General features: G+C 36.5%; 1 long non-coding RNA gene across 1 annotated transcript; it reads right to left on the bottom strand.

The window, feature by feature from the left end:
- Positions 1 to 456: 456 nt before the first annotated feature.
- On the bottom strand, positions 457 to 6,799 carry LOC138100664 (uncharacterized). The gene is made up of 3 exons (XR_011146888.1): positions 6,743 to 6,799; positions 6,016 to 6,159; positions 457 to 2,618 (listed from the first exon to the last, which is right to left on the bottom strand). It is a non-coding gene; the product is annotated as an uncharacterized lncRNA (long non-coding RNA).
- Between the last annotated feature and the right edge of the window lie 2,233 nt (positions 6,800 to 9,032).

The following is a 9,032-nucleotide window of genomic DNA, read 5'->3' as shown; positions in this document are numbered from 1 at the left end:
GCAGCAGATCCTAGCAAAGAGCAATTTCTCTTCTATTGAGCAGCAAGGGCCCTCAGCAAGGGAAAAAAAAAACAGAACTGAGGAACTCCATAGCTGAAATTGTTAGCTGAACCCAAGTGTTTAGGACAGAACTACATCAGAGCCAAGGTTTTCTGGGCATGATGAGCAGTCCTGGAGAAACATCATCACGTCAGTGGCAGGAACTTTCTTTAGAATTCTGTTTAATGAGAGCATTCCTTGGATTAAGCTTTAATGAGTCCTCTAAAAGGCCTGCACTGTTCTTTCCACAGGTACAGCCAAATGCCAAGAGGACTTGGAGAAAAAAATGAATCTCAGAAGTTACAGAACCTCAGTTCAGTTGAGATAAGCAACAACAAAATCTTTTCTTTACAGAACCTCAGTTCAGTTGAGATAAGCAACAACAAAATCTTTTCTTTATTTTTCTTTTTTCCACACCACTTAAGCTCAACACGTCCTCAAGAGGTTTCCAGAGCTTCCTGCTCCAAGGCAGAATGAACACAACACAAATAGCCTCCTTTGTAATTAATCAATATCACTGCTTTGAGCCTTTGCAAGAACACTACACTCCAGGTTAAACAAATATTTTAAAAAACATGAGGAAAAATAAATTGAAAGTACAAAGTTTGAGGGATAGCACTGGTTTCCCATTGCTACGTGACTCCATTCATACATTCTAAAATAAAGGGAGTGCTTCCCAAGTTCAGCAGGAAAATACTGATTAAGGACATGAAGAAAACAAAAAATAAAACTACCTGAGAAAAGTTGCCCTTTACCCTAAATCTAACATGTACAGATCAAAAGGGTATCTATTAATTCCATCCCCTCCCCTCTTTATAGCATGCAGCGTTGTCCTGTGCCCTTTATTTCACTTAGTTGCATTGTTATCTGACATTCTCAAGCCTCATTAATAATTTGCATAAGCCATATTTAAGTATGTTAATTAGACTTGTAATCATAATAGCCGGTAAAGCATCATTACAAATTATCCCCTTAAACAAAGTCCTCCAATCCATTTTACCTCTTTTTATAATAAACTAAGCACTTCAGAAATTAAAGGGATTTTCTCAGCTTTTCTTTGGTGACATTAGTTATGAATCAAAAATGAAAATTGCCACGATTCTCTGCACTCCGTAATGGCACCACCAACATCCTAAAGCCACCCCACTTCTCCCAGGTTCCACCAGAACATTCCCTAATGTTCTGTCAAGATCTCAAGTGTCTTCGACTGGATTCTTCTCACACTTTTAAGACACCCAGTCTACAGTGCAGGTATCACTTTAATTTCTGAATAAGCATTCACAAGAAGCAATTAAATACTCATCGAAATTAAAGTAAAATTTTTAAATGTTTGAGGTTTAATAATTTGTAATTAATTTATCTAGTATTTTTGAGCAATTGTGCCGCTGACTTCTTTCAACTTCATTCAGAATTGGCAATTTTACTTGAAACCAGAGATTTTACATCAGTAACTTGACATAGATAACCAGTAACACAGGAATTACACAGGCTATGTGAACTTGTTTAGGTTAAATACCAATGAAGGTGCTTTAGGCAGCAAGGAAACCTTGAAGTTGGAGATTACTGAGTCTGAGATTACTTGAGAGGACACACTGTCAAAGCAAGACCCAAAGGGCACTTTTCTTTGATCAGGTAAAATAGGTAGTGAAGAGGACCTTGGAAAACAACTTGGTTTCCTTTTCAGTGTGGAATGAGGCCCTGATAGCTGCTGACATCAAGCAGATTAGCTCATTCATAGTGGCACCATACACAAAAAAAATTACACTTTTCTTGAGAGTCTGGAGCAGCATAAAGTACATGAAAGATGATAACTATGTATATATTTAGGGTAAGATCACCCTTTGAGAAAAGCAGTAAAGAACTGGATTTCTTGGTAAGACTGCAAGCTGTTTCTTTAATTGCTTGGATTTCTTTGTGCTTGTCTTTTTTATTTTTTAGTACAAGCTGATTAAATGGAAAATCAAGTATAACCCACCATCGGCCACTTCTAAATCCCTGTTCAGTTCCCATCAAATGGCAGGGCAAGCTTTGCCTCCTTGAAGATTTTTTAAATGGTATCACTGATCTTTGAAATGCCAATTTTTATTGAAAAATTATTCTGGTTACTCCAATAACCACATTAATGTAGATTTGAAAGACAGAGGTCATAAATAGGTTTTACATTAAAAACATGCACTTAATGGAAAAGACTTTGTGGAGCCTTATATTATTTCACTAACAGAGATCCAAATGACAATATATGTCTCTGATGATAAGGCTATCAGAAAAACATCAATAAATGTTCCACATTATTTTTAAGGGCTATAAATATACCTTATTTGACAGAAGAAGCTTGGTCTGACCTGCATGATCAAAAACCAATTGTTTCACCATTCAGATTTCTGCTGCTGGCTCAGGATGTAGAAATATATTTACTTTTACCCAGAAACAGTGAATTTCCTGATTTGGTATAGGTAAAGCCTTGAAACATCAGTCTGGGTTTCTTCTTTTCATCTTACATTTTATTTTTCTGTAACTTGCAGCACCACGAGATGTCAATTGATTTTTTCATGCAGCAGTTCTGAAATATTAAAGCTAGCCTGTTGGAAACAAAACAAAAGGAAAGTGGCACTATTACCCTAAATAACTGAAGTAAATATTAAGGTACAAGTTGCCTGTGGGGGAATTCTGCATCAGTTCTGTGCTCCTCGTAAGAGCTTTAGGTATTACAAAGCCAAAATGTGAGGGAAAATTGAAGCTATAGCAGAGCACTTTATCTTGGAGATTCTCTTAAATACTTTGAGTCAGGAATAAACTGCTAATAAAGTAGACAAAATGTTAGTATGGGAGGCAAAGTCACTGCTCCAGCAAAGGCAGCAGTGCAGAAAGCATGATGTAATTCAAGAAACTAAAAATGTATTCTCCATTCAAATGGCAACCCCAGCCAGGGATCCAGGTAATGAACTACATCAAAACACTGCATGTAATGGACAGGGCAGACTAATTTCACTCCTCAGCCTTACACATGAAGATTAGCAAACACCACTTCTTTATTCTTAAACTGCATCCTGAACTCATGTGTTTGCTGTGAAAGCTCCACTGAAACCCTCATGATCTGAGCAGGGTCAGTCAGCAGCAAAAAACCTTCTGACTGAAAAGTGCAAAAATCACTGACCAGGCAGGGAAACAATCCCATCTGTGGTCTTTGCCAGATTACTCCACAGACAGGGATGGGCTCCAGACTAAGGTTTAAAGAGCCATATTGCAGGTTTGGCACAGGCTCTGCGCAGAGGCTCATGGCAATCAGGGCATTCTCAAACCTGCAGCAGCCTGATGGAGCGATGGCCTTGGTGTCGTTTACTGAATGTACCACCCTGAAAAAACAAACTTTCTTTTGATTTTTTTTTAAATACTTTTCATAGAATCATAGGATCACAGAGCATTTTGAGTTGAAAGAAACCCACAAGGATAATCGAGTCCAGGTCCTGGCCCTGCACAGGACATCCCAACAATCCTGCCTGTGCCTGAGAGCATTGTTCAGACATTTCTTCTATCAGGCTTACTTTCTCTTTTTTAAAAAAGAAAAACATTAAAAAAAAAATGAGCAGCTCCTCAAATTGTCATTTCTCAATGTAACTTCTCACCCATGGGCTTATTGTCAGGAGGTCAATGATGATGACCAGATATCTCATCTCAGAACAGTATTTAACATACTGTTCAGAAAGCATGCTAATAAGAGAATAAGTAACTTGGATATTGTCAGAAAAGAAAATACAATAACCTACAAGTTAATCCATTACTCTTTCTGTAAGCATCTTTGAAAAAATTTCTTCACCATATAAAAATAAATAAAAAGAGGTTTTACATTTTGGCACAATGTTACTTTGATTACAAGTTAAAAGGACAATCTTTCAATTTCCATTCTGAGATTTTAGCAGATAATACACAACCACTTAAGTAAAAGTAATGCATTAATAAAAAAATATATCTCTCATGCATGCTATCTGTGAAAATATTACTTTTGGCTAATGTCCCAGGAAAATTGTTTGTCAAAATACATAATATAAGTAATTTTTTAACAGCAAGGTAACATGAACTTGGATTCATGATAGTGCAAATGCTGGGCCTTGAAACAATAAAATAGGGGGTTTAATTCAATGTATGTGTGTGGGATTAATAGAGAGAAGGTTCTTGGCTAGGCACAATAAGTAGGACACAGTGATTATTAGGATGATTATGATCAGATTTATTGCTAAACCAGTATCTAAAATACTGCCACGGAAGTTTTAAATAACAACTTTACCATCTAAGACAATGGATTATAGAATCTAGAGGGTTCTAATATCAGCAGATTCAGCTGGAAACCTATGGATTTGGAGTCTTTGGCTTTGCAGAATGCTGGAGGCTGATGTCAATGCAAACATCTCAGCTCCACCATCTCTGGAATGCATTAACTGTGTGACCATCCAGAGAGTTCCTCTTGCAATTCCTGTCTTGTGAGTTTAATATGGAACAAAGCACACCAGAGGAAAAGGGAGTGGGGAGTAGTACATGCACAGGTGATGACCCAAAGAATTTTGGTCACCTGACCCAGAAAAACATGACAGACAATGCACTGCTCATGTCCTTTATCTACATCAGCCTTGCAATGCAATTTTCAATTGAAATTATTTTATTTTTATGCAGTGTTGAGACATTGTGGAACGAGCAAAGCATTTGCTGTTTTTCAGGTTCAGCTTTTCATGGATGAAAAAAAAACCACCACAGAGATAAGAATTGTAAATGTTGTGTTAGAAAAATAAATACAACATGGGGACTGTGCCATTGTTTCCATACTACTATTTTTTGTGCTAGTTTATGTTTTATATACAATCCAAAATTAAAGTATTAATGTTATTCTTTTAATAAATTTCAGATGTGTTCCAGAATAATTTATTTATAATATAAATGAAGACACCAACAGGTCGGAACACAGAGTTGGAAAGCCAAAAGCAGTCACAGGGTTTCCCATTTTCATCACTGATTGATGCTACACTGCACATATTCCACAGTTTTTAGCTGCTTTCCCCAGGTTTTCATACATAGTAATCCTAATTCACACAATTAATCCCCCTGCAGTGAAATTGGGCAACTTTCTGAGAAATTGGATATGTTTTTCTTAAAAACGAATGTTTTGCCATTAGATTTTAGCAGATAAATTGGCGTTAACAATAGATGAGAATATTTAAAAATAAGTTATAATTTACACTAACGGAATTTGGTTGAATAAATCGATTGTAGTAGGAAACACTGGTCAAGGGGGAAAAAATTACAGTCCTATAATTGAACTAGAGATGTGTAGAAAAGAGGGAAAAATAGACCTAAGGCCATTTTCACATTAGAATTAACAACATGAAGAAGTGCAAAGTTCATACAAAGAAAAAATAAATTCTTTTTTTCTTTCCTAATTGTTTTCTTTTTGTTGATTCCAAATACAGTCACATATATATACACCAAGTGTAATCAGCAAATCTGGGAAACTCATACAGATAGTCAAAAGTTCATGCACCCTCTATACTACAGAAATTTGACAGAATTGAGCAATGCCCAATGGTTAACTTACTTTTTTTCTGCAGCCACTTTTTTTTATTCTACTTATCATCTTTCCCACTGTATCAAGAGGAATCAACAGTACCATCGATTCCGTTCTTTCTTTATATTCCAGTTTCTTGATGATTTTTTTAAAGCAAGCTTTACCTCACTGAAAAAAAAATTTACAAGTACAAGAAAAAAAAATTGTGACAGGTTAAAAAAAAAAAATAAAAAACCCTCAGACAGAGCTTTAAACTTCTGCATATAACCTTAGCATGACACTGCTCTCCTTGCCTGTCAAAGCCGAGCACTGCTCTTGGATTATAGAGTTCATGCAGTGTGTGGTAGAGAAAGAAATTGCTTGCTGTACAGCTGCTCTTGTTAACATCTAGCTCATCAGCAGGAAATGCCTTGTCCATTAAATACCTCTTTAGCTCTCTTTTGTCCAATTCGAGGAACAGGAGCACCTCTGACAGCCAGGTAATTTGGCTTTAAACAAGTGACATCCCGAGGCAGCCTCACCCTGCCAGGCTGGTGAAGGAGAGGAGGTTGGGGGTGGAGGCTGGGTGGCTGGAGAAAAAGGAAAAAGGAAGGAAAGCCACAGAGTGGTCACTGATAATCTCTAAGAATGCTGGATGTCACCCAGAATTATTCATCTAGATAAAAAGTGAATGTATGAATTGGGAAACTCATAACATGGCTTGGACATAACTGTGTGGCATAGACATAATCCATAAAATGGGAGGCAGCTAGAGGTGTGAAGGAAATAAAATTAAGGACAATGGAAGGAACCTGCACTTCAAGGGTGCTATTTTTCTCCACTAAAGAAATTCTGGACAACTAGCTCAGATGCAGAAATGCAGATAATAAATGTACAGGGAAGCATGACAGATTAATTATCTTTGCAGATACTTTTGCTCTATTTAACAAAAGTGCTCATGGCACTTTAATCAATGCATCTGTAAAAAGACAAGACATCTGGAGACTTTTCTTACCCACCAAGGCACAAATGATAGGATTTACTCCTGTGATTAGTAAGAGCATCAAGTGTATTTAGCTTTTAAGTCCCACTCATAAATAGACTGGGGCAGGAAGCAAACCTTCTACTAATAGCTTAAAAGTCTTTGTAGACTCTCCTGTCTGTGTGACTTACCCTGAAGAGGATGAAGAATCTTGCAGATTATTCAACAGCCTTTGGCCTTGCAATTACAATTACAAAACAACAAAGCACCTGTGGAGCTACTTTAGGATTTTATCCCTGTAGGGGAGTGAGGGTGTGGACCTGACTGTTTTTCATTGCCATCACTCATACATTGGTGGATGTTTGCAAAACAAGCACATAAATAATGCCTCTTGACTTTTCTAAACACACGAGCTCCAAGACTGTCCAAATCAAATTTGTGATTATTCCAGTCTCAGGGAACACAATTTGAACTACTCAAATAGTGAAAAAGATTTCTTGAGAACAATTCTAGGCAGAATAAAGAAAAAAATCCCCATTTATACTAAATACTTACTATGCACTTTGGAATTTTTCCAAAGCTAGTTAAATACCTTAATTGCTCACTAATTATTTGCAAGAAGAAAAGCAAAATGCCTGAGAGAAATTATTCATAATACACAATTCAGTCTGAGGTTTTAAAGTGCTGCAGTGCAAGTTCCTTGTACAACACCTGAAGTGTTACACTAATAACTAATGTGTTGGTACTTGCATCCAAACTAATTACCCTCCTCTCCTCCATTCAAAAGGAGAGTGTTTCTAGGGTGTGATATATTTCATTTTAAGCAGACAATTTAGGAATACGTCAGGTGTCTTTTTCAGAGACATCCTCTGGTGTCTAACCTGACACAGACATTCACTGCAGCCTTCTAATATCCAAGGAGATGCACAGCCCATTAAGGGTACAGATTTTGTGGGTTTTTTTTTCATTTTTCCTGGACATTCTGTACTAGTCCAATAGAACAATTGTAACCACAAGCCAAACATGTATATTTGTATCAGCCATAGCCAAATGTTACCCATTCAAATAACTTCCATGGAAAAATCCTCTACTGACAAACTGTGGTTTATGTGTCCTTCTCTAAACTTCCTAGAAAGACCATCTTGTTGGAATATTTTTTGTAGTTGAAACTGCAACATCTAGTGAACTGTCTTTCTTCTTCCCATTGGCCAGGACAGAAGGTATGGGTGGACAGGCCAAAAAACAAACAAACACCAAGAAAAAAAAAAAAAAAAAGGCAAAGAATACATTTTTAACAGTCCACCTAAAAAAACCCAGAAGTTTTACAACAGTTAAATATATGTGACTAGAACTTGCCCATCATGTAACTGTATTACTGCTGTGCTTTTGCAACTTGTGTCTCCAAAGCCTTGCAGAACACTTCTCCTTTTAGGCATGGGGGTAAGAAAAGTGCAACAGGCGCATTTTTGTATTTATTCTGTGTAAGAAATAAAAGCAACTTTCTATTTCTTTTGGCACCTTCTCCTCTGCTTAAAATCACCTTCAGTACGATAAAATTGCATTGTGAAATGGAACAACATTATACAGCTAAGAAGTAAACATATAATAATAGAAATAATAGAAGTTTTCTGCTTTTATGTATCACCCAACACAGATCACTTGCCTGATGAAGATCTACTATGCAAATATAACTTTATGCATTTAAAGAGGACAAGATGTATTTAAATAAAGTCTTCTCAGTTTTACCAAGACAGGCATGTACTATTTATTTTCCTTAACATTTTGTGTTTCTTCCTCCCTTTCTCCCTGTAACTCTAAATTTTCCAGCACCCAAAAGAAACTATAAAAAAAAGCAATTCAAGTTGACTCTTTCCATCCTGAATTATCCACTTTTGCCTCCTCCAGACTGCAATTTATGTTTCAAGAGGTGGCTGGAATGAAAGTAAGAAGTTTTTTTTTAAATTTAGAGGTTGTGTATTCTGTTCCGAGCACTATTTCTAGGACAGATTCATGCATCGAAAATTCACAACAACAAGAATATAAAATTGCCTTGGGATGACTATTTCTAGGGCACATTCAAGCGTTAAATTTGTTCATTACAATAAGAAAATGAAATTGCCCTGGAACCCAGCATTTAACTATTTTTAAAACTGTCCTGTTGAGGTGATGTGCGATAACTCCCTTTTGTCTTCTCTAAGTGAACTGTATTAATTAAATAATTTTTCAGTTTCAGTTATATTTCACTCTTGGCAACACCAAGACAGTGTTGATGCTTTTTTAGGTTGGGGTTTGGTTTTTTTTTCCTTAAAGGAGTACTTTAAAGCCCTTGAAAATCAACAGAAATCTGTCCTTTGACTTCGGAGCACTACAGGTCAGCTTAAACATTCTAAGTCTTCCTTGAAAGAATGTTGAGAATTCAAGAAAAAAAAGTACAACGTAATGATTAGAGAGTTCTGGACAAATTTTTTTAATCCACAAGTA

This window comes from Aphelocoma coerulescens, unplaced genomic scaffold (assembly GCF_041296385.1).
Source record: "Aphelocoma coerulescens isolate FSJ_1873_10779 unplaced genomic scaffold, UR_Acoe_1.0 HiC_scaffold_125, whole genome shotgun sequence".
Lineage (NCBI taxonomy): Eukaryota > Metazoa > Chordata > Aves > Passeriformes > Corvidae > Aphelocoma > Aphelocoma coerulescens.
This window is presented reverse-complemented; position numbering and strand designations above follow the sequence as displayed.